At 48.5% G+C, this 27,030-nt stretch overlaps 1 non-coding gene across 1 annotated transcript; it reads left to right on the top strand.

Moving 5' to 3' along the window:
* Positions 1–9,597: 9,597 nt before the first annotated feature.
* TRNAY-GUA (transfer RNA tyrosine (anticodon GUA)) lies at positions 9,598–9,680 on the top strand. Its single transcript has one exon. It is a non-coding gene; the product is annotated as a tRNA-Tyr (tRNA).
* The last annotated feature ends 17,350 nt before the right edge of the window (positions 9,681–27,030 follow it).

The raw sequence follows: 27,030 nt of genomic DNA, 5'->3' as shown, positions 1-27,030 counted from the left end.
ACTGATCATAGCAGACAAGTACGCCACGGCCGACTCCTCCAGGAAGGCGGAGATCCAAGTTAACGCATCGGGCAAGATGGCCCCTCAAGCTCCTCGGACCCCGGCTGGTGACACCAGTCGGCGTCAGCAACAGAATAACCATAAGCGCAAGGCCACGCAGCCGGCTTCCACAAGCCAGCAGGTGGCGACAGTTGAAGACTAGCAGCCGGAAGGGCAGCCTCCTCCCAAACGCCAGAAGGGTGGCAAGCCCAACTCGTTGCCCGCCTTCTCGTACGAGCAGACTCTAGATGCACCCTGCAAGTTCCACAGCGGCGCGAAGCCGTCCAACCACACCACTCGGAAATGCCACTGGCTCACCAGGATCGCCAAGGGCGACGGACTCCAGCCTCCTCCGCCTGCCGGCCCGCCGCCTCCTCCTCCCCAGCAGCCGGCGGTTCGGCCAGTCGGCGCAATACAAGATGAATATCCTGAAGAGCATGGAGCTTATGTCATGTTCACTAGCGTGGCCGGCGATAAGCACAGCAGACGGTAGCGGCAACAAGAAGTAAATGCAGTGGCATCAGAGACCCCCGAGTTCATGCATTGGTCTGAAAAGCCTATCGGCTGGAGCAAAGCTGACCACCCGGAGGTGATGCCTTCTCCCGGTTCTTATGCTCTGGTGTTGGATGCCACCTTCGCCACGGAGAGGCGGGATGCTCGCTTCTCCCGAGTTCTGATAGATGGCGGCAACAACATCAACATCCTGTACAAAGATACTATGGAGAAGTTGGGAATCAAGCAGAGACAGCTCCAGCCCAGTCGGACTGTATTCCATGGCATAGTTCCTGGCCTTTCATGCTCTCCAATCCGCAAGACCCAGATAGATGTCCTCTTAGGAGACAAACATCACTTTTGCCAAGAACTAGTATGGTTTGAGGTGGTGGACCTTGAGAGCCCCTATCATGTGCTACTTGGTCGGCCTGCTCTGGCCAAGTTCATGGCGGTCCCCAACTATGCTTACCTTAAGATGAAGATGTCGAGCTCCAAGGGAATCCTGACCATAGCAGGGGACTACAAGAAGTCGTCCGCCTACACAACAGACAGCAGCCGGCTAGCCGAGTCCCTCGTGATCGCGGCTGAGAAGCGACTCCTTGACCGGGTTGTGGCGATGGCAGGCAAGCAGCCGAAAATGTCACCCAACCCCAAGGAGTCGGAAGCCGAGGGCTCGTTCAAGCCGGCGAAAGAAACGAAGAAGATACCTTTGGACCCGGAGCACCCGGAGAGGCACACTGTCATAGGTGCGAACCTTGGCAGCAAATAGGAAAGCGAGCTTGTCGATTTCCTCCGTGAGAATCGGGACATCTTTGCATGGTCTCCCAAGGACATGCCGGGTGTTCTGACGGATTTCGCCGAGCACAAGCTACATGTCCGACCTGATGCCAAGCCAGTCAGGCAGCCCTTGTGCCGCCTGTCAGAAGAGAAGAGAAGAGTTGTTGGAGAAGAGATAGCCTGGCTTCTAGCAGCCGGCTTCATCATGGAGGTGTTCTTTCCCGAATGGTTAGCCAACCCAGTCCTTGTACTGAAGAAGAATAAGCACTGGCGTATGTGTATTGATTATACCAGCCTCAACAAAGCTTGCCCCAAAGACCCATTTGCTTTGCCAAGAATCGACCAAGTGATTGACTCCACAGCCGAATGCGAGCTGTTAAGCTTTTTGGATGCATACCCAGGGTATCATCAGATCAAGCTGAACCCGGCCGACAGGCTGAAGACCGCCTTCATCACGCCATTCGGAGCCTTCTGCTACCTGACCATGACGTTCGGCTTGAGAAATGCCAGCGCCACATTTCAACGTTGCATGTAGAAGTGTCTCCTCAAGAAACTCGGCAGAAACGCCCATGTCTATGTGGACGATGTTGTGGTGAAGACGGAGAAGCGTGGAACGCTGCTAGAAGACCTCAAGGAGACCTTTGAAAACTTGCGCCATTTTCAGATCAAGCTCAACCCGGAGAAATGTGTCTTTGGAGTACCAGCTGGCCAGCTTCTTGGCTTCCTGGTCTCAGAGCGCGGCATAGAATGCAACCCTGTGAAGATCAAGACCATCGAGAGGATGGAGGTGCCCACTCGACTGCTAGACGTGCAAAAGTTTACCGGCTGCTTGGCATCCATCAGCCGTTTCATCAGTCGGCTGGGCGAGAAGGCTCTTCCCCTGTACCAGCTGATGAAGAAGACCACTTTTTTCGAGTGGAACGACAAGGCGGATGAAGCTTTTCTCCAGCTCAAAAAGATGTTGACCACTCCGCCTGTCCTGGCGGCCCCGACTGCTAAAGAGCCCATGCTTCTTTACATCACCGCCACTAGCCGGGTGGGCAGCACAGTCATAGTTGTGGAGCGCAAGGAAGACGGCAAGGCACTACCAATCCAGAGGCCGGTGTATTACCTGAGCAAAGTGTTGTCCGCCTCCAAGCAAAATTACCCCCACTATCAGAAGATGTGTTACAGCGTGCACTTCGCCACCAAGAAGCTGAAGCCATACTTTCAAGAACACCCAATCACCGTGGTCTGCACTGCTCCACTTGCCGAGATCATTGGAAGCCGAGATGCTTCAAGCCTAGTGGCCAAATGGGCCATAGATTTGGCCCCCTACACCATCTACTACCAGCCTCGCACCGCCATCAAGTCACAAGCACTGGCCGACTTCCACGTCGACTGGGCCGAGACCCAATACCTGCCGCTAGCTCCAGACTCCACTCATTGGCGAATGCACTTTGATGGTTCCAAGATGCGCACCGGTTTGGGAGCCAGCAGTCGTCAGGCGACTGGGACGCCAAGGATGCAAATATGGCGAGCTACCGCTTCCTCGTACAGCAACTCAGTGGATACTTTGAAGGGTGCGAGTTCCTCCATGTGCCAAGAAATGACAATGAGCAAGCCGATGCTTTGGCACGAATTGGTACTACCCGGCAAGAAATACCAGCCGGCGTCACCCTGCAACGCCTCCTCAAGCCGTCTGTCAAGCCGTCGCCAGAATCAGACTCCATCTTCGTGTCGGGTCCTCCTGAAGCAGTCGGATCCAACTTGAGGACCCCAGCAGTCGGCACGGGAAGGTTGGCTGGCGGCTCGGGGACTGCAGCAGTCGCACCCGGCCCAGGGACTTCAGAACCCAGCCCGGGGACTGCGGCAGTCGGCCCGGGGACTTCACCGACTCAGCAAGCGGCAGCCGACTCCAGCCCGCCGCCTCCCGGCCCAACCGCCCTCGTACAAGTTGCAGTTCTGGCAGTCAAAGAAATAGCAGCACCTTCCTGGGCTCAGCCCATCCTCAACTTTCTGGTGAATAAAGAGCTGCCGACTGATGAGATCTCAGCCCGACAAGTGCAGCGTCGGGCAGTAGCATACACCATTGTCAACAGAGAACTTGTGAGGCGCAATGTCACTGGTGTGTACCAGCGCTGCGTGGAGCCGGAGCAAGGCCAAGCAATCCTCAAAGATATCCAACAAGGCGAGTGTGGTCACCACGCAGCTTCAAGAGCACTCGTTGCCAAAGCTTTCCGCCATGGTTTTTTCTGGCCGACTACTCTAGAAGACGCCAAAGACTTGTTCCAGAAATGCAAAGGGTGCCAGAAGTTTCGCTCCAAGCCACATCAGCCAACTTCTGCACTCAAGACCATCCCCATTGCATGGCCCTTTGCTGTCTGGGGGCTGGACATGGTGGGACCATTCAAGACAGCACGCAGCGGCATGACTCACCTGCTTTTCGCGGTGGACAAGTTCACCAAGTGGATAGAGGAAAAACCAATTAAGAAGTTGAATGGCCCAACTGTGGTGACTTTCATCTCTGACATCACCATCCGGTATGGCATACCACACAGCATCATCACCGACAATGGCACGAACTTTGCCAAAGGCGCCTTGGCTCATTTCTGCGCGACGTAGGGCATCCGACTGGGCTTAGCGTCCGTTGCCCATCCGCAGTCAAACGGCCATGTGGAGCGAGCAAACGGCCTCATTTAGTCCGGCATCAAGCCCCGACGGGTCGAGCCTCTGGAGCGTTCGGCCGGCTGTTGGCTTGACGAACTGCCAGCCGTCCTCTGGAGCCTGCAAACAACTCCAAACAAGTCAACCGGCTTCACGCCCTTCTTCATCGTCTACGGAGCCGAAGCCGTCATCCCGACAGACATAGAATTCGACTCCCCTCGAGTCACCATGTACACCGAAGAGGAGGCAAGAGAGGCACGAAAAGACGGCGTCGATCTGCTGGAAGAGGGCCGGCTGTTGGCACTCAGTCGGTCCACCATCTACCAGCAGAGTCTACGCCGATACTACAATCGGAAGGTCAAGCCAAGATCCTTCCAAGAGGGAGACCTTGTGCTCCGGCTGATCCAGCGAACAACCGACCAGCACAAGCTCTCGACACCTTGGGAGGGCCCCTTCATCATCAGCAAGGTGTTGGGCAATGACTCCTACTACCTGATCGATGCTCAGAAGCCTCCAGCATGCAAAAGAGACGATTCCGGCAAGGAGACGGAGCGGCCATGGAATGCAAACCTCCATCGAAGATTTTACAGTTGATGCAGTATGTACCATGCTACCTTTTGTATTAAGTACGAAGACTACGGATCCCCCGAGAAGAGCTGGGGGACTTCCCTCTTTTATCTATATGATAAGTATTATGCCTATGAATGTGTATTTCATTATTCCGCCTGGCACCGGGTTCGACCAGTCGGCCCGGGGGCTCGCCGCCTTGTACTATGTAGTGCTTCCTGCAGCCGGACAAGTAATGTCTTCGCACCTAAGCCCTCTCCTGCCAAAGCCGCAGCTCGCAGAGCGGCTGTCCGGTAGGCAGGAGTCAAAGGCAGAAAGGGTGTCCACATGAAAAATGGCTAAGGACCCAAAAGCACGTACATAGTTCAAGCCGGCTTCCCGCCTCGCCGACCAACTGCTGAGCAGCCGGCCGGCCGGCTTCTACTTAATTTGCTAAATTCTCTACTCCGCTAAGTACTTACCCTCCCATAGCAGCCAAGTACTTGATCCAGCCGCAGTCCGCAGAGCGGCTGTTTGGCTGACAAGACGACAGCCCAGGGAGGGCGGTAAAGGAAAAAAAAGCCAAGGAGCAGAAATCAAGGAAAGATAGAACTCGGCAAAAATATTTACATATCAAAAGGCCCTTGGCTAGCATTCAACAGAAGTTTGAAAAACACCCTGCGGGTGGAATTGCACGAAGATTAACAAAGTTTGTCGAGACTGATAAGCAGGCAAACAAAAGATAAATTGGCATCCTAGGAGCAGCAGACGGATCCGGCGGAATGATGGAGTCGGTGGTGCCGGTTGGTGGAGTGGCCGGCTGGTCAGTCTCCGTTTGGTCGCCTTTAGCAGCAGTCAGCTCGCTCGTGCGAGGCTCGTTGTTGGAGGCGCGGTCGAGCTGAGGCTGGCCGTCCGCTTCAACCTCTGGCCCTTCCTCTTCAGTTTCCTCGTCCTCCTCGCCTTCTCCCTCATCGCTGGAGTCGATCACCTCGGCCGAGTCCTCGTCGTCCTCCGAGTTCTCGGCCAGATCGGGAACGAAGATGTTGGTGTTGGTGTACTCGGCGATCGCCGCGGCACGCTTGACAAGATCCTACTACACCACCACCAGCTCCTCCTGGGCCTCCTGCCGGAACGTGGCCAACTGGGCTAGGTTTAGCCCAGGGTACCATGCCATGACAAACTCCAAGGCCCGGCGTGCTCCAGCCCGCGCCGAGGAACCCTTCAAAGCCTCAAGACGGTCGGCCGCCACCTCCAGCCAGTTGGCAGTCCGACTGGGAGTGCGCGAAGCCGGCATGTCTGGCCATAGGGCGGAGATCGCCTGGGCGCCGACGCGCTGAAGATGGTGCAGCATCCGATGAGCCGGCCGAAGACGGGCCTGGATGCTAAGAAGCTGTTCGCTAAGGGTCCGAGGGGCGTTCGCAGCAATCTGCGCACCTTCCGCCCTCCTCCCTTCGTAATCAGCCTCGATGGCCTGATTGGCAGCGCCTAGAGTGACCAGGGAAGAAGTCTGCTCAAACAGAAAGCAAAGAGCCAAAGTTAGAAGCAAAAAGTCAGAGGTCGGAAGCCGGCCTGATCAGCAGCCCGCAGCCTTAAGAAAGAAAAAAGAAGGAAGCTTACCGTCAACCACGTCTTCAATTTTACCGAAGCCGGCAGTCAGCAATGCCTCCTTGTCAGTCCAGGCGGAGCGTTCGGTCTCGAATTCGGCGAGGAGATTGGACTCTTTTACCTCCGCCTCCTTCCGGGCCTTCTGGAGAAGCTCCGCTTGCTCCGTCAGCTGCTTGGCCAGCCGGTCACGCTCTTGGGCCAGCTCGTTGCGCTCCGCCTCCTTGGCGCGCAACGCGGTGTCGGCTTTGCCAAGCTGCTGCTGCAAAGTAGCATTGGCCTCTGCAAGAGCGGAGAAAGAGAAAGACATCAGCAACCAACAGAGAAAAAGTACAGTCGCTGGGGAGATCCAGCCCGACTGCTCAGCAGTCGGCCCGAATTGGGGACTACAGCCCGCGGGTGCGCCAGCGCGCCCCCGCAGAGAAAGAAAACAAAGACTTACTCCGGCTTTCTGACAAGTCGGCGGTCCGCTGCTCCAGCTCTTAGACGTTGGAGTTGAAGGTAGCTGTCCGGAGGTTATGATAATCCTACAATGAAGATATCAGACAACGTTAGTACTCGGAGCTTGCCAATTAAAGTTACGAGCCGCCTGCTCAGCAGCCGGCCCGAAACTCGGGGACTACACCCAGTAGGTGCGCTGGCGCGCCCCCACAGAGAAATTCAAGAACCAAAGACGAAGAAGTGAGAAACATACCCGGATGGCCGCCCGCGAATCCAAGAACACCTTGTTGCAATGCTTGAGACCGTCGGCCTCAGCTCGGAGCCGGGCCTGGACGTCTAGGATCGCCTTGTTTAAGGCTCCCGTCCCGCCTCCACGCACCCATTCAGCGGGCGCTGCACTGGTCGCTTCGGCGTCTGGGATTGATGAGCTCGCGGCGCTGGCTTCCAGCGGTCGTGGCGCTGAGGCTGCCTTCGCAAAGCGACGGCGCCTTGGTGTGAGGGCCCCAGGAGTCGGGCCCGTCACCATCTTGTCTCTGGCTGGTGGCACCGGCGGGTCAGCCGGCCGCTTGTCCCGTGCTACTTTGGACGGCGGTGGCGGAGGCATGACTACGTCTGGCATGATGACATCGCCGCCTGCCCTCTCCATGATCGGGTGCTCGTCGCCGGCTCCCCCAGTCGGCTCCACAAATTTTGGTGGTGGCGGCGCGGAGTTCCAGGGGACGACAAATAGCGCCGACTGACGGTGCACGGCTTCTTCAAGACGTTTCTTCGCGGCGGCGTCAGCCTCGGCCTCTGCCAGTTTCTTCAGCGCGGCGGCCTCCACCTTGTCTGCCTCCTCCTTCTCCAAGAGGGCGGCCTCCTACTCCTCACGTGCTTCACGCGCGTTCCGTTCTCACGCCTCTTGGAGGTCGGCTGCGGGATCGATTCGCCGGCTTGTGGTGGAGGCCTCCGCCGACCCAATGACGGAGGCGGCGGCCGACTTCTCAAGAGAGAGCGGAGCCCTAAGTCAAGAAAGACGAAGAAAGGAAGCTCAGAAAGAATCGACAAGAAAGAAAAGCACAAGAAAAAGATACTTACGCCGACACCATGGGAGGCGCCTTCGGAAGCTTCTGAAATTTGGCCGACTTCGTGGCGGCCTCCTTCCGCCTAATCGTGGCGGTCGGGTTCTTGGCCTTCTTCGGCGCACTGCCGAACAAGGCGGCGCCCTGTTTACGCTTTTGCGTGCCACCTCGAGCAATCAGCTCGGCGGAGGGGCCCACGTCCGCCTTGCCGGCGCCTCATGAAGGGCGCGGCTCGTCCTCCTCCTCCTCGAAGTCGTCCGGCCACGTCTTGACGCCGCCCCCTTCTTCGGAGCCGCTTGCTCCGTAGACGCCGCCTGTGGCGTCATCTTCCAAGGAGGCCGCCCCCAAGTCGGGGTCGTCCACGTCGCTCACAGCTCGGTCCGGTTCGTAGGGGCCACCCGCCCCCACAATGGCGACCGTCGCCTCAGACATATAGATCTGTTTCAAAAAGCAAGAGGCCGACTGTTCGATACAACAAGACAGAATCAAGATGAAGTTCTGAAGGGAGAAAATATTGAAGAACTTACGGCTGGCAGCGGGTCCGCGTGGGAGTACGGCTGCTTGCCGAACTGCCAGGACCCCTCCAGCTTGAGGTCGGAGATCTCGTTCACCAAGTTCGCCACATCAGCAGCCGACATCTCCTTGGTTCTCAGCCGGCACGGGTCGCAATGCCCGCTCATCCGACTGATCAAGTGAGGCCGGCCTTGGAGCGGGAGAACCCGGCGCGCGACAAAGGCGACCAGCAAGTTGGACGCCTTGAGGCCTTCGGCTTCGGTCAGCACCCGGAGTCGGTTGATGGCGGCGGCGCCGTCTGCTGACACGGGCTTCAGCTTGTAGCCCCAGTTGGCCCGAGGCTCAGCCGGTGGGCCGGCTTCATAGGCCGGCAGGTTGATGAAGTCAACGGCCGGGTCAACGTTCTCCTTGTAGAAGTAAGATTGCTGCCACACCTTGACCGACTGTGGCAGCTTGATGGCGGGGAAGACATTCTTCGGCGACGGCCGGCGCACCGCGATGAAGGCACCACACTGGGCTGCCTTCTCCTTAGCGGAGGTGCCCAGTTTGGTGTAAAAGAATGCTCCCCACAACTCGATGGTGGGGAGGATGCCGAGGTAGCCTTCGCACATCGTGACGAAGGCGGACAGAAGCATCACCATGTTGGGCGTGATGTGATGCAGTTGGAGATGATAGAACTCGAGGAACGAGCGGAGGAAACCGCTTGCCGGCAAGCCGAAGCCACGGATGAAGTGCGAGCGGAAGACGACCCGCTCGCCCTCCACCGGCGCCAGCAAAATCTCCCCCACAGGAGGCACGCGCGCCTTCGCAAAGCTCGTGCCGGGAAGGCGCCGTGTGTCGCGAAGAAAGGCGATGTGGTCCTCGTTGAAATTCGACCCGTCCTAGTCTCCTCCCCGCTCGCGCGCCATGAAGAGCTCGACGAGGAAAATGGTGCGGCGGGGAACTAGGGATCGGAGCAGGGCCAAGAGGGCTCGGAGCGGAAAACTCGACGGAGACGAGCCGCGGCAGTACGCCGGTGTGGCTCGGGGGCGCTGCGGCGAGAGGAGGAAGAAGGTGACGAGAAGGAGACGAGAAGGGGATAGGAGGGCGCGCGTGCTCCGCCGCTCCCCCTCCCCCCTACTTATAGCCGGTGGGCTATGAAGCCGAGGGGGCGGGGCGTGGGATCGTGGGATTAACTATGCCCGCGACCCCACATCCCCACATTTATCGCGTGAGTTACTGCACGCAGTAACTCCGCGAAGAAGCTCAACCGGCCGCTTCAACCGCAGCGGATCCGCTCGCGTGCCGAAGGGGATGCTGTCGTAGAAGCTTTGCCCCTTGCTTTACATAAATTGTTATGAACTTACTAAATGACCTTATTTATTCTCCCGGAACGCTAGCAAATCTAATAGTTCGATCTGCTCTTCTTAACTTAAGAACGAAGGCCGCCATCCTTCTTATTCAGGAACCCTTTGTTTGAGGAGGGCGTATCCCCGGGAAGGGGAGAGTGGCCGAGCGGTCAAAAGCGATAGACTGTAAATCTGTTGAAGGTTTTCTACGTAGGTTCGAATCCTGCCTCTCCCACTTGTTGTAGACTTAAGAGAAGAGAAAGTAGGCGGAAGCCTAGGAGGGCCAACCGAGCGAAGCTCTTTTTTTTGCCGTGCCGTGAAGTGCAATTTTCTCGTACCGGTAGTGGCAGGCCCAGCCTGCTGTCGCGTCCCATCGCGCGCGTGGGCTAGCAGGCTGGCCCGGCTGGCTGGCGCCACGTGGCATGCCCAGAACGGGCGGCGAGCCGGGAGGCTTAGCTAGCACGCCACCTAGTTCCCGCCGTTGCGTTCAAAGTTTCAGACAAATCCGTCTAGACGTGGACGACTCCCTCCAGGCGGCATGCCGGTAGTCGGATGAAGCTTTCGTCAAGAGCACCCGGGGAAGGAAACTGTTGAGGCTCCTCGGCTCCTCAGCCGCGGCGCCTCACCAGCTTCAGGGACTACTGTCGGAGTAATGGGCCACGGGTAGCCTAACCCGAGTCCCTGAACCTTTGAAGACATCGGGGCCGGCTGTGCCCCTCAGGACATCAAGATGAAGCGCCGCCTTCTGATGGCCGGCTGGCCTAATTCCTGCTCATGCTCGAGTAGGTAAATGATAAAAACAGATTTTTTTGATGTGGAATGCTACTTGGCATAATTTCAATGTAATTCTTCTTAATTGTGGTATGAATATTCAGATCCGAAAGATTCAAGACAAAAGTTTAATATTGACATAAAAATAATAATACTTCAAGCATACTAACTAAGCAATTATGTCTTCTCAAAATAACATGGCCAAAGAAAGTTATCCCTACAAAATCATATAGTTTGGCTATGCTCTATCTTCATCACACAAAATATTTAAATCATGCATAACCCCGATGACAAGCCAAGCAATTGTTTCATACTTTTGACGTTCTCAATCTTTTTTGAATCTTCACACAATACATGAGCATGAGCCATGGACATAGCACTATATGTGGAATAGAATGGTGGTTGTGGAGAAGACAAAAAGGAGAAGATAGTCTCACATCAACTAGGCGTATTAACGGGCTATGGAGATGCCCATCAACAGATATTAATGTGAGTGAGTAGGGATTGCCATGCAACGGATGCACTAGAGCTATAAGTATATGTAAGCTCAACAAAAGAAACTAAGTGGGTGTGCATCCAACTTGCTTTCTCACGAAGACCTAGGGCATTTTGAGGAACCCCATCATTGGAATATACAAGCCAAGTTCTATAATGAAAAATTCCCACTAGTATATGAAAGTGATATCATAGGAGACTCTCTATCATGAAGATAATGGTGCTACTTTGAGGCACAAGTGTGGTAAAAGGATAGTAACATTGTCCCTTCTCTCTTTTTCTATCATTTTCTTTTTATTTGGGCCTTTTCTCCTTTTTTATGGCCTCTTTTTTTAATTTCGTCCGGAGTCTCATCCCAACTTGTGGGGGAATCATAGTCTCCATCATCCTTTCCTCACATGGGACAATGCTCTAAAATATTATGATCATCACACTTTTACTTACAACTCAACAATTACAACTCAATACTTAGAACAAAATATGACTATGTGAATGCCTCAGGCGGTGTACCGGGATATGCAATGAATCAAGAGTGACATGTATGAAAGAATTATGAACGGTGGCTTTGCCACAAATACAATGTCAACTACATGATCATGCGAAGCAATATGACAATGATGGAGCGTGTCATAGTAAACGGAACGGTGGTAAGTTGCATGGCAATATATCTCGGAATGGCTATGGAAATGCCATAATAGGTAGGTATGGTGGCTTTTTTGACGAAGGTATATGGTGGGTGTATGATACCGGCGAAACGTGCGCCGTATTAGAGAGGCTAGCAATGGTGGAAGGAGGAAAAGTGCGTATAATCCATGGACTCAACATGAGTCATAAAGAACTCATATACTTATTGCAAAAATCTACAAGTTATCAAAGCAAAGTATTACGTGCATGCTCCTAGGGGGATAGATTGGTAGGAAAAGACCATCGCTCGTCCCCAACTGCCACTCATAAGGAAGACAATCAATAAATAAATCATGCTCCGACTTCATCACATAACGGTTCACCATACGTGCATGCTACGGGAATCACAAACTTTAACACAAGTATTTCTCAAATTCAAAACTACTCAACTAGCATGACTCTAATATCACCATCTTCATCTCTCAAAACAATTATCAAGCATCAAACTTCTCATAGTATTCAACACACTCATAAGAATTTTTATTTTACTAATCTTGTATGCCTATTATTGTTAAAGCAAACTACCATGCTGTTTTGTAGGACTCTCAAAATAATCTAAGTGAAGCATGAGAGAACAATAGTTTCTATAAAACAAATCCACCACCGTGCTCTAAAAGATATAAGTGAAGCACTAGAGCAAAAATTATATAACTCAATAGATATAAGTGAAGCACATAGAGTATTCTAATAATTTCCGAATCATGTGTGTCTCTCTCAAAAGGTGTGTACAAGAAGGATGATTGTGGTAAACTAAAAAGCAAAGACTCAAATCATACAAGACGCTCCAAGCAAAACACATATCATGTGGTGAATAAAAATATAGCTCCAAGTAAAGTTAGCGATGGAAGTAAACGAAAGAGGGGATGCCTTCCGGGGCATCCCCAAGCTTTGGCTTTGGGGTATTCTTAGATTATCTTGGGGGTGCCATGGGCATCCCCAAGCTCGGGCTCTTGCCACTCCTTGTTCCATAATCCATCAAATCTTTTACCCAAAACTTGAAAACTTCACAACACAAAACTCAGCAGAAAATCTCGTGAGCTCCGTTAGCGAAAGAAAACAAAAGACCACTTCAAGGTACTGTAATGAACTCATTCTTTATTTATATTGGTGTTACACCTACTGTATTCCAACTTCTCTATGGTTTATAAACTATTTTACTAGCCATAGATTCATCAAAATAAGCAAAGAACACACGAAAAACAGAATCTGTCAAAAACAGAACAGTCTGTAGTAATCTGTAACTAACGCAAACTTCTGGAACTCCAAAAATTCAGCCAAAATAGGAAGACCTAGAAAATTTGCTTATTGATCAGAAGCAATTGGAATCAATATTTTATCACGTTCTGGTGATTTTTAACAATTATTTTCGTGAACAGAAAGTTTCTGGAAGTTTCTGCAAGATCAAATAACTATCATCCAAGAAGATCCTATAGGTTTGACTTGGCACAAACACTAATTAAAACATAAAAACACATCTAACGAGAGGCTAGATCAAATATTTATTCCTAAACAGAAGCAAAAAGCAAAAAACTAAAAATAAAATTAGGTTGCCTCCCAACAAGCGCTATCGTTTAACGCCCCTAGCTAGGCATAATAGCAAGGATAGATCTAGGTATTGCCATCTTTGGTAGGCAACTCTTTAATAAGACATCTATCACCCTTGGGAGTTTCTTTTTTTATTAATTATCAAACTCCTAGGCACAAAATAAAAAAATTCATTTGTAGCAAATGGTTCATTAATGATAGCAAAAAGATTGGGATGAATACTTATAGATTTGAGATCCGCAGTTTCCTGACTAGAGGATTCACCCTTGTTTTTAGGAACATACATAAGCTTGGCAATTTTAGTTGGAGGACTAGGAGTATTCTTTACAGAAGAAAAAGCGGTTCCCAAGTTGGTAATGATACCCTCAAGTTTATCAATTCTAGTGGAATCTTGATTTATTCTTTCATTAACTATGGGTTCCTTCTCCTTAATATTTTTCAAAGTGACTCCTACTTTAGATCCGTATTGGGTAATTTGGTTGTGCATATTTTTATCCAAATTTTCAATTAACTCTATGGTAGCAACTTTATTTTCAATAATTTCAAGTCTTTGCATTACATGCTCCAAAGTTAACATAGTTCCATTAACCAAAAGAGGTGGTGAGCCAAACAAATCTATCATAGCATTATAAGAATCAAAAGTATGGCTACCCAAGAAATTCCCTCCGGTAATGGTATCAAGGATATATCTGTACCAAGGAGTAGCGCCTACATAAAAATTGCGGAGAAGAACAAAAGTAGATTGCTTCCGGGTAGATCTATTTTGAGCATTGCAAATTCTATACCAAGCGTATTTTAGATTTTCTCCCTCCCTTTGCTTAAAATTTAGAACTTCATTCTCGGGAGACAACGGAGAAGATAGAGGACTAGCCATAATGACAAGCAAACAGAAAATATGCAAACGGAAAAGAGAGGGCGAATAAAACGGCAAGGGTGAAGTGGGGGAGAGGAAAACGAGAGGCAAATGGCAAATAATGTAATGCGAGAGATAAGGGTTTGTGATGGGTACTTGGTATGTTGACTTTTGCATAGACTCCCCGGCAACGGCGCCAGAAATCCTTCTTGCTACCTCTTGAGCACTGCGTTGGTTTTCCCTTAAAGAGGAAAGGGTGATGCAGCAAAGTAGCGTAAGTATTTCCCTCAGTTTTTGAGAACCAAGGTATCAATCCAGTAGGAGGCCACGCACGAGTCCCTCGCACCTACACAAACAAATAAATCCTCGCAACCAACGCGATAAGGGGTTGTCAATCCCTACACAGTCACTTACGAGAGTAAGATCTGATAGATATGATAAGATAATATTTTTGGTATTTTATGATAAAGATGCAAAGTAAAATAAAAAAGCAATAAAAATAGCTAAGTGCTGGAAGATTAATATGATGGAAAATAGACCCGGGGGCCATAGGTTTCACTAGTGGCTTCTCTCAAGAGCATAAGTATTTACGGTGGGTGAACAAATTACTGTTGAGCAATTGACAAAATTGAGCATAGTTATGAGAATATCTAGGTATGATCATGTATATAGGCATCATGTCCGAGACAAGTAGACCGACTCCTGCCTGCATCTACTACTATTACTCCACAAATCGACTGCTATCCAGCATGCATCTAGAGTATTAAGTTCATAAGAACAGAGTAACGCTTTAAGCAAGATGACATGATGTAGAGGGATAAACTCATGCAATATGATATAAACCCCATCTTGTTATCCTCGATGGCAACAATACAATACGTGCCTTGCTGCCCCTACTGTCACTGGGAAAGGACACCGCAAGATTGAACCCAAAGCTAAGCACTTCTCACATTGCAAGAAAGATCAATCTAGTAGGCCAAACCAAACTGATAATTCGAAGAGACTTGCAAAGATAACCAATCATACATATAAGAATTCAGAGAAGATTCAAATATTGTTCATAGATAAGCTTGATCATAAACCCACAATTCATCGGTCTCAACAAACACACCGCAAAAGAAGATTACATCGAATAGATCTCCACAAGAGAGGGGGAGAACATTGTATTGAGATCCAAAAAGAGAGAAGAAGCCATCTAGCTAATAACTATGGACCCAAAGGTCTAAGGTAAACTACTCACACATCATCGGAGAGGCTATGGTGTTGATGTAGAAGCCCTCCGTGATCGATGCCCCCTCTGGCGGAGCTCCGGAACAGGCCCCAAGATGGGATCTCACGGGTACAGAAGGTTGCGGCGGTGGAATTAGGTTTTTGGCTCCGTATCTGGTAGTTTGGGGGTACATAGGTATATATAGGAGGAAGGAGTACGTTGGTGGAGCAACAGGGGGCCCACGAGGGTGGAGGCTGCGCCCGGGGGGGGGGGGGGGTAGGCGCGCCCCTACCTGTGCCCTCCTGGTTGATGTCATGACGTAGGGTCCAAGTCCTCTGGATCACGTTCGTTCCGAAAATCACGTTCCCGAAGGTTTCATTCTGTTTGGACTCCGTTTGATATTCTTTTTCTACGAAACTCTGAAATAGGCAAAAAACAACAATTCTGGGCTGGGCCTCCGGTTAATAGGTTAGTCCCAAAAATAATATAAAAGTGTATAATAAAGCCCAATAATGTCCAAAACAGAATATAATATAGCATGGAACAATCAAAAATTATAGATACGTTGGAGATGTATCATGGCCCAAGCGGCCGGCTCCCAGAAGGCGGCTAAGCTCCAGAAGGCGGCACCAAGACGGGCCGACTCCTTGTAGGCGTCCTCCAGAGAGACCGGCTCCTAGCAGGCGGCCCACGACGCCCTCAGAGTCTGCGCCCCCATTAAGTAGACAAGACAGGGTGAGGCTACAGTGTAGCACATCACCCCCGTATCCAGGGCCGGGCGTGGCCACAGTGCTCCGTACAAGCGGAGATCTCTGCCCGGCGCAGCATTGTTGCCACTCTACCCCTGACGTCACTGCTGGCAGGCGGAGCCCTGTTCCCATGACGACCTGTCGGTATGGCCCGCAGGCGGCGGGCCCTACCGAGTAGCGAGAGCCCGGAGGACGGCGGAGGCCTGACTAGTCGGACCCGAGGAAGGCCGGCCTCCAGTAGGCGGCCCCCTCCTCCCTCGGGGTCCGTGCGCCATTAACCTGATGAGACAGGGAGTGGCTACCGTGATCTCCCACCAGTCGGCGAGACTGCAGCCACGCTTCCCTGACCAAGTACACGTCATTAGCATCACGGCTACAGTAACCAGCGGCCGGCAAGACCGCAAGCGGTCGGAGCGGGCGGTCGGCTCCGTACCAGACCAGTCGGCGGGGCCCGCCAGGCGGCGGGCCCCAACAGTCGGTGGAGAAGTCGGCGACCAGAGACACTGACACCCGGGTCCTACACCCGACCAGATTATGATTGTACCCCTGGGGGTAGGCCTATATAAACCCCCAGGGCACCCATGCAAAGGGTTCCCAACCTGTTAGAACTAGACTCATACCTAGAGGAAGGAGAGAGCGTGCCTGCCTTCTTCTACCTCTAACATACAGCTCGAGGAGCACCATTGTATCCACTAGTGCCTTAGTGATCATGCGGAGACCCCGCAGAGCAGGACTAGCGGTGTTATCTCCTAGGAGAGCCCCGAACCTGGGTAAAGTACACCGGCGTTCGTGTCTATGCCTCATCCTGCTTCCGGGCACCGGCGACGTTCTACTCGCTCCCACCATGATAAGCCATCCTTTGGCATATGTCGCACCCAACCCCCGACAAGTAGGTTCCCATTCATCATGTAATTTTCTAGGAATTGAGTTCTCAAATTCCAACTTTTCTTCTAAAGCTTTCATCATGGCATCTATGATATGTTTAGTAAAAGCTTTATTTTGTTCATAAGCATGGGGTGAATTTATCATGGATTGCAACAAAGAAATACAATCAATCAAAGAGCAATTATCATAATTAAAGTCTTTGTAATCCAAAAGAGTGGGCACATCACTAGTTAAAGTTTTGACCTCTCCAAACCCACTTTTATCAATTATCTCATCAAGATTTTCACCCTCCGAATTAACGTGATGCCTTGTAGCTAAAGTTGACTCTTCTTCAGTCTCTTTATCGTCAATTTTAAGTTTACTAAACAACGAATCAATAGAAGAAACGCCAATCATTTTAAGATCTTCATCATTATTATCTTCGAAAGAAATTGGTTTAGCGGCCATTTGATTTACTAGGGTAGCTTGTGCATCGGATATTTTGCCTAGCAAATTTTCAGAAAAAGCATACTTAGATTGGAGGTTTCAAACTTCTCTACTAATATCATCAAGTTGTTTTGTTATAGCATCTAACACAGTAGAGTGTTCTTTAAGTTCCTCGATAAAATACTTATTGTGCTCAAATTGTGTAGTCATATATTCCTTGGTACTTTTTTCAATGTCAAGCAAAATATTGGGGTAAGGAACATCATAGTACTTCCTTTGAGACATCGTGACTACGCAAACAAGATTGCAAACAAAAACAAATCTGAGAAGAAAACGGCGACGAAAGAGAGGGCGAATAAAACGGCAAATTTTTGTGAAGTGGGGGAGATGAAAATGAGAGGCAAATGGCAAATAATGTAAATTGCAAGGAGATGAGATTTGTGATTAGGAACCTGACAGATGTTGATGAGGTCTCCCCGGCAACGGCGCCAGAAATTCCTTTAGATGTCGCTTGAAACAATGTCAGTATTCCCACAAAGAGGAAGGGATGATGCAATACAACTACTGTAGGTATTTCCCTCAGTTGTGAAATCAAGGTATCAATCCAGTAGGAGAACCAAGCAACACTATGTTAAATGGTACATGCACACAAAGAACAAATACTTGCAACCCGACGCATATGAGGGGTTGTTAATCCCTCTTCGGGTAACGGCGCCGGAAATTGTCAAGTTGACGGGATAAAACTTGTGGTAGATTGGATAAATAGATCTCGATAAAATGCGAATTAAAATAAGTAATAAAAAAGTGCAGCATGGTATTTTTGGGTTTTGGGAATAATAGATCTGAAAACAAAAGCAAATAAAAATAGATCTCAAAGCAAAAATATGATAAAGAATAGACCCGGGGGCCGTAGATTTCACTAGTGGATTCTCTCAAGAAATAGCACACGGTGGGTAAACAAATTACTGTTGGGAAATTGATAGAAGATCGAATAATTATGACGATATCCAAGGCAATGATCAGTATATAGGCATCACATCCAAGATTAGTAGACTGACTCCTGCCTGCATCTACTACTATTACTCCACACATCGACCGCTATCCAGCATGCATCTAGTGTGTTAAGTTCATGGAGAAACGGAGTAATGCAATAAGAACGATGACATGATATAGATGAGATCTATTCATGTAGGAATAGCCCCCATCTTGTTATCCTTAATAGCAACGATACATGTTGGGGGGACGAACCTCGGGCAGGCAACGAAACCCAGATCCTTTCAAAAACATCGGGGCCAGCTACGTCCCTCAATTCGACTTGCCCTTGGCCGGGTTCCGCAACCCGGCCGGTCCCAGCAAATCAAAGACTTCCTCAACAAGTAAGTGCCATCATAGTGCGCCCCTCAACCCGTCCACAGGTCAGCTCCCGTCTCGTCCAGGGCGTACGACGGAACAAGTTCCCATGAAGGGATGAGCAAGGCAACAGTGGCCCACCTACCCCGCTGACTGAGATAAGTGGGGCAAATGTGCCCCACCTACCCCGCTCACTAGAGCGGGCATGGCTACAATACATTCCAATCCCGCTAACGCAAGCTGGCGGCGACCAGGCGACACTTCACTGTAGCCGAGCCGGCACAACCTGAAGGAAATATGCCCTAGAGGCAATAATAAAGTTATTATTTATTTCCTTATATCATGATAAATGTTTATTATTCATGCTAGAATTGTATTAACCGGAAACATAATACATGTGTGAATACATAGACAAACAGAGTGTCACTAGTATGCCTCTACTTGACTAGCTTGTTAATCAAAGATGGTTATGTTTCCTAGCCATGGACATGAGTTGTCATTTGATTAATGGGATCACCTCATTAGGAAAATGACGTGATTGACTTGACCCATTCCGTTAGCTTAGCACCCGATCGTTTAGTATGTTGCTATTGCTTTCTTCATGACTTATACATGTTCCTATGACTATGAGATTATGCAACTCCCGTTTACCGGAGGAACACTTTGTGTGCTACCAAACGTCACAACGTAAATGGGTGATTATAAAGGTGCTCTACAGGTGTCTCCAAAGGTACTTGTTGGGTTGGCGTATTTCGAGATTAGGATTTGTCACTCCGATTGTCGGAGAGGTATCTCTGGGCCCACTCGGTAATGCACATCACTATAAGCCTTGCAAGCATTGTGACTAATGAGTTAGTTGCGAGATGATGTGTTACGGAACGAGTAAAGAGACTTGCCGGTAACGAGATTGAACTAGGTATCGAGATACCGACGATCAAATCTCGGGCAAGTAACATACCGGTGACAAAGGGAACAACGTATGTTGTTATGCGGTCTGACCGATAAAGATCTTCCTAGAATATGTGGGAGCCCATATGGGCATCCAGGTCCCGCTATTGGTTATTGACCGGAGACGTGTCTCGGTCATGTCTACATAGTTCTCGAACCCGTAGGGTCCGCACGCTTAACGTTACGATGACAGTTTTATTGAGTTTTGATGTACCGAAGGAGTTCGGAGTCCCGGATGAGATCGGGGATATGACGAGGAGTCTCGAAATGGTCGAGACGTAAAAATCGATATATTGGACGACTATATTCGGACTTCGGAAAGGTTCCGAGTGATTCGGGTATTTTTCGGAGTACCGGAGAGTTACGGGAATTCGTATTGGGCCTTAATGGGCCATACGGGAAAGGAGAGAAAGGCCTCAAAAGGTGGCCGCACCCCTCCCCATGGTCTGGTCCGAATTGGACTAGGGAAGGGGGGCACACCCTTCCTTCTTTCTCCTTCCCCCTTCCCTTCTCCTACTCCCACAAGGAAAAGAGGAGTCCTACTCCCGATGGGAGTAGGACTCCCCCCTATGGCGCGCCTCTCCCCAAGGCCGGCTGCCTCCCCCTTGCTCCTTTATATACGGGGGCAGGGGGCACCCCAGAGACACAACAATTGATCTTTGAGATCTCTTAGCCGTGTGCGGTGCCCCCTCCACCATATTACACCTCGATAATACCGTTGCGGAGCTTAGGCGAAGCCCTGCATCGGTGGAACATCATCATCGTCACCACGCCGTCGTGCTGACGAAACTCTCCCTCAACACTCGGCTGGATCGGAGTTCGAGGGACGTCATCGAGCTGAACGTGTGTAGAACTCGGAGGTGCCGTGCGTTCGGTACTTGATCGGTCGGATCGTGAAGACGTACGACTACATCAACCGCGTTGTGATAACGCTTCCGCTTTCGGTCTACGAGGGTACGTGGACAACACTCTCCCCTCTCGTTGCTATGCATCACCATGATCTTGCGTGTGCGTAGGAAAATTTTGAAATTACTACGTTCCCCAATAGTGGCATCCGAGCCTGGTTTTATGCGTTGATGCTATGCACGAGTAGAACACAAGTGAGTTGTGGGCGATATAAGTCATACTGCTTACCAGCATGTCATACTTTGGTTCAGCGGTATTGTGAGATGAAGCGGCCCGGACCGACATTACACGTACGCTTACTCGAGACTGGTTTCACCGTTGCGAGCACTCGTTGCTTAAAGGTGACCGGCGGGTGTCTGTCTCTCTCACTTTAGTTGAACCGAGTGTGGCTACGCCCGGTCCTTGCGAAGGTTAAAACAGCACCAACTTGACAAACTATCGTTGTGGTTTTGATGCGTAGGTAAGAACGGTTCTTGCTAAGCCCATAGCAGCCACGTAAAACATGCAACAACAAAGTAGAGGACGTCTAACTTGTTTTTCCAGGGCATGTTGGATGTGATATGGTCAAGACATGATGTGATATAATGTGTTGTATGAGATAATCATGTTTTGTAACCGAGTTATCGGCAACTGGCAGGAGCCATATGGTTGTCGCTTTATTGTATGAGATGCAATCGCCATGTAATAGTTTTACTTTATCACTAAGCGGTAGCGATAGTTGTAAAAGCAATAAGTTGGCGAGACGACAACGATGCTACGATGGAGATCAAGGTGTCGCGCCGGTGACGATGGTGATCATGACGGTGCTTCGGAGATGGAGATCACAAGCACGGTGCTTCGGAGATGGAGATCACAAGCACAAGATGATGATGGCCATACCATATCACTTATATTGATTGCATGTGATGTTAATCCTTTATGCATCTTATCTTGCTTTGTTTGACGGTAGCATTATAAGATGATCCTTCACTAAATTATCAAAGTATAAGTGTTCTCCCTGAGTATGCACCATTGCGAAAGTTCTTCGTGCTGAGACACCACGTGATGATCGGGTGTGATAGGCTCTACGTTCAAATACAACGGGTGCAAAACAGTTGCACACGCAGAATACTCAGGTTAAACTTGACGACCCTAGCATATAACAGATATGGCCTCGGAACACGGAGACCGAAAGGTCGAGCATGAATCATATAGTAGATATGATCAACATAGTGATGTTCACCATTGAAACTACTCCATCTCACGTGATGATCGGACATGGTTTAGTTGATATGGATCACGTGATCACTTAGAGGATTAGAGGGATGTCTATCTAAGTGGGAGTTCTTAAGTAATATGATTAATTGAACTTAAATTTATCATGAACTTAGTCCTGATAGTATTTTGCAAATTATGTTGTAGATCAATAGCTCGCGTTGTTGCTTCCCTGTTTTATTTTTGATATGTTCCTAGAGAAAATTATGTTGAAAGATGTTAGTAGCAAAGATGCGGATTGGATCCGTGATCTGAGGATTACCCTCATTGCTGCACAGAAAAATTATGTCCTTGATGCACCGCTAGGTGACAGACCTATTGCAGGAGCAGATACAGACGTTATGAACGTTTGGCTAGCTCAATATGATGACTACTTGATAGTTTAGTGCACCATGCTTAATGGCTTAGAATCGGGACTTCAAAGACGTTTTGAACGTCATGGACCATATGAGATGTTCCAGGAGTTGAAGTTAATATTTCAAGCAAATACCCGAGTTGAGAGATATGAAGTCTCCAACAAGTTCTATAGCTAAAAGATGGAGGACAATCGCTCAACTAGTGAGCATGTGCTCAGATTGTCTGGGTACTACAATCGCTTGAATCAAGTGGGAGTTAATCTTCCAGATAAAATAGTGATTGACAGAATTCTCTAGTCACCATCACCAAGTTAGTAGAACTTCGCGATGAACTATAGTATGCAAGGGATGACGAAAGTAATTCCCGAGCTCTTCGTGATGCTGAAATCGACGAAGGTAGAAATCAAGAAAAACATCAAGTGTTGATGGTTGACGAGACCACTAGTTTCAAGAAAAAGGGCAAAGGGAAGAAGGGGAACTTCAAGAAGAACGGCAAGCAAGTTGTTGCTCAAGTGAAGAAGCCTAAGTCTGGTCCTAAGCCTGAGACTAAGTGCTTCTACTGCAAAGGGACTGGTCACTGGAAGCGGAACTACCCCAACTATTTGGTGGATAAGAAGGATGGCAAAGTGAACAAAGGTATATTTGATATACAGATTATTGATGTGTACTTTACTAGTGTTTATAGCAACCCCTCGGTAATTGATACTGGTTCAGTTGCTAAGAGTAGTAACTCGAAATGGGAGTTGCAGAATAAACAGAGACTAGTAAAAGTGAACAAAGGTATATTTGATATACAGATTATTGATGTGTACTTTACTAGTGTTTATAGCAACCCCTCAGTAATTGATACTGGTTTAGTTGCTAAAGAGTAGTAACTCGAAAACGGGAGTTGCAGAATAAACAGAGACTAGTAAAAGGCGAGGTGACGATGTGTGTTGGAAGTAGTTCCAAGATTGATATGATCATCATCGCACACTCCCTGTACTTTTGGGATTAGTGTTGAAACTAAATAAGTGTTATTTGGTGTTTACGTTGAGCATGAATATGATTTGATCATGTTTTTTGCAATATGGTTATTCATTTAAGATAGATAACAATTGTTGTTCTGTTTACATGAATAAAACCTTCTATGGTCATACACACCAACGAAAATGGTTTGTTGGATCTCGATCGTAGTGATACACATATTCATAATATTGAAGCCAAAAGATGCAAAGTTAATAATGATAGTGCAACTTATTTGTGGCACTGCCGTTTAGGTCATATTGGTGTAAAGCGCATGAAGAAACTCCATACTGATGGGATTTTGAAATCACTTGATTATGAATCACTTGATGCTTGCGAACCGTGCCTCATGGGCAAGATGACTAAAACGCCGTTCTCTGGAACTATGGAGAGAGCAACAGATTTGTTGGAAATCATACATATAGATGTATGTGGTCCGATGAATATTGAGGCTCGTAGCAGGTATCATTATTTTCTGACCTTCACAGATGATTTGAGCAGATATGGGTATATCTACTTAATGAAACGGAAGTCTGAAACATTTGAAAAGTTCATATAATTTCAGAGTGAAGGCAAGACATTCGTTGCTAGGAATGGATCCTTTCTAGAGAAGGAGTTTCTCTCGAAAGAAGTGAGTGGGAGGAAAGTAGAACTTGATGAGGTAGTTGTACTTGCTCCCTTATTGGAAAGTAGTTCATCGCAGAAACCAGTTTCTGTGACGCCTATACCAATTAGTGAGGAAGTTAATGATGATGATCATGGAACTTCAGATCAAGTTATTACCGAACCTCGTAGGTAAACCAGAGTAAGATCCGCACCAGAGTGGTACGGTAATCCTGTTCTGGGGGTTATGTTACTAAACCATAACGAACCTATGAACTATGAGGAAGCGATGATGAGCCCAGATTCCGCAAAATGGCTTGAGGCCATGAAATCTGAGATGAGATCCATGTATGAAGAACAAAGTATGGACTTTGGTTGACTTGCCCGATGATCAGCAAGCAATTGAGAATAAATGGATCGTCAAGAGGAAGACGGACGCTGATAGTAGTGTTACTATCTACAAAGCTAGAATTGTCGCAAAAAAGGTTTTTCGACAAGTTCAAGGTGTTGACTACGATGAGAGTTTCTCACTCGTATCTATGCTTAAGTTTGTCTGAATCATGTTAGCAATTGCCGCATTTTATGAAATCTGGCAAATGGATAAACAAAACTGCATTCCTTAATGGATTTATTAAAGAAGAGTTGTATATAATGCAACCAGAAGGTTTTGTCAATCCTAAAGGTGCTCCAGCGATCCATCTATGGACTGGTGCAAGCATCTCGGAGTTGGAATATACGCTTTGATAAGTTGATCAAAGGATATAGTTTTATACAGACTTGCGGTGAAGCCTGTATTTACAAGAAAGTGAGTGGGAGCACTACAGCATTTCTGATAAGTATATGTGAATGACATATTGTTGATCGGAAATAATGTAGAATTATTCTGCAAAGCATAAAGGAGTGTTTGAAAGGAGTTTTTCAAAGAAAGACCTCGGTGAAGCTGCTTACATATTGAGCATCAAGATATATAGAGATAGATGAAGACGCTTGATAAGTTTTTCAATGAGTACATACCTTAACAAGATTTTGAAGTAGTTCAAAATAGAACAGTCAAAGAAAGAGTTCTTGCCTGTGTTACAAGGTGTGAAATTGAGTAAAGACTCAAAGCCCGACCACGGCAGAAGATAGAAAGAGAATGAAAGTCATTCCCTATGCCTTGGCCATAGGTTCTATAAAGTATGCCATGCTGTGTACCAGATCTATTGTATACCCTACACTATTTTTGGCAAGGGAGTACAATAGTGATCTAGGAGTAGATCACTAGACAGCGGTCAAAATTATCCTTACTGGAATAAGGATATGTTTCTCGATTATGGAAGTGCCAAAAGGCTCGTCATAAAAGGTTACGTCAATGCAAGTTTTGACACTAATCTAGATAACTCTAAGTCTCGGTCTAGATACATATTGAAAGTGGGAGCAATTAGCTAGAGTAGCTCCATGCAGAGCATTGTAGACATAGAAATTTGCAAAATACTTACGGATCTGAATATGACAGACCCGTTGACTAAAATTATCTCACAAGCAAAACATGATCACACCTTAGTACTCTTTGGGTGTTAATCACATAGCGATGTGAACTAGATTACTGACTCTAGTAAACCCTTTGGGTGATGGTCACATGACGATGTGAACTATGGGTGTTAATCACATGGTGATGTGAACTATTCATGTTAAATCACATGGCGATGTGAACTAGATTATTGACTCTAGTGCAAGTGGGAGACTGAAGGAAATATGCCCTAGAGGCAATAATAAAGTTATTATTTATTTCCTTATATCATGATAAATGTTTATTATTCATGCTAGAATTGTATTAACCGGAAACATAATACATGTGTGAATACATAGACAAACAGAGTGTCACTAGTATGCCTCTACTTGACTAGCTCGTTAATCAAAGATGGTTATGTTTCCTAGCCATGGACATGAGTTGTCATTTGATTAACGGGATCACCTCATTAGGAAAATGACGTGATTGACTTGACCCATTCCGTTAGCTTAGCACCCGATCGTTTAGTATGTTGCTATTGCTTTCTTCATGACTTATACATGTTCCTATGACTATGAGATTATGCAACTCCCGTTTACCGGAGGAACACTTTGTGTGCTACCAAACGTCACAACGTAAATGGGTGATTATAAAGGTGCTCTACAGGTGTCTCCAAAGGTACTTGTTGGGTTGGCGTATTTCGAGATTAGGATTTGTCACTCCGATTGTCGGAGAGGTATCTCTGGGCCCACTCGGTAATGCACATCACTATAAGCCTTGCAAGCATTGTGACTAATGAGTTAGTTGCGAGATGATGTGTTACGGAACGAGTAAAGAGACTTGCCGGTAACGAGATTGAACTAGGTATCGAGATACTGACGATCAAATCTCGGGCAAGTAACATACCGGTGACAAAGGGAACAACGTATGTTGTTATGCGGTCTGACCGATAAAGATCTTCCTAGAATATGTGGGAGCCAATATGGGCATCCAGGTCCCGCTATTGGTTATTGACCGGAGACGTGTCTCGGTCATGTCTACATAGTTCTCGAACCCGCAGGGTCCGCACGCTTAACGTTACGATGACAGTTTTATTGAGTTTTGATGTACCGAAGGAGTTCGGAGTCCCGGATGAGATCGGGGATATGACGAGGAGTCTCAAAATGGTCGAGACGTAAAATCGATATATTGGACGACTATATTCGGACTTCGGAAAGGTTCCGAGTGATTCGGGTATTTTTCGGAGTACCGGAGAGTTACGGGAATTCGTATTGGGCCTTAATGGGCCATACGGGAAAGGAGAGAAAGGCCTCAAAAGGTGGCCGCACCCCTCCCCATGGTCTGGTCCGAATTGGACTAGGGAAGGGGGGCACACCCTTCCTTCTTTCTCCTTCCCCCTTCCCTTCTCCTACTCCCACAAGGAAAAGGGAGTAGGACTCCCCCCTATGGTGCGCCTCTCCCCAAGGCCGGCTGCCTCCCCCTTGCTCCTTTATATACGGGGGCAGGGGGGCACCCCAGAGACACAACAATTGATCCTTGAGATCTCTTAGCCGTGTGTGGTGCCCCCCCCCACCATATTACACCTCGATAATACCGTTGCGGAGCTTAGGCGAAGCCCTGCGTCAGTGGAACATCATCGTCGTCACCACGCCGTCGTGCTGACGAAACTCTCCCTCAACACTCGGTTGGATCGGAGTTCGAGGGACGTCATCGAGCTGAACGTGTGTAGAACTCGGAGGTGCCGTGCGTTTGGTACTTGATCGGTCGGATCGTGAAGATGTACGACTACATCAACCGCGTTGTGATAACGCTTCCGATTTCGGTCTACGAGGGTACGTGGACAACACTCTCCCATCTCGTTGCTATGCATCACCATGATCTTGCGTGTGCGTAGGAAAATTTTGAAATTACTACGTTCCCCAACACAACCACTCTGTGACGCACGACAAGATGGGGAACAATGTCCCCTGGCGCACGGGGCCCGCGCCCGGAGAACCCGACGGGCCCTAGCGCCGGCTTCCCAGACGCTGACATCCTGACCCCACGGCCATGTAAC

This window comes from Aegilops tauschii, chromosome 5, assembly GCF_002575655.3.
Source record: "Aegilops tauschii subsp. strangulata cultivar AL8/78 chromosome 5, Aet v6.0, whole genome shotgun sequence".
Lineage (NCBI taxonomy): Eukaryota > Viridiplantae > Streptophyta > Magnoliopsida > Poales > Poaceae > Aegilops > Aegilops tauschii.
Note: the sequence above shows the minus strand (reverse complement) of the source record. Positions and strands in the feature narration are given on the sequence as shown.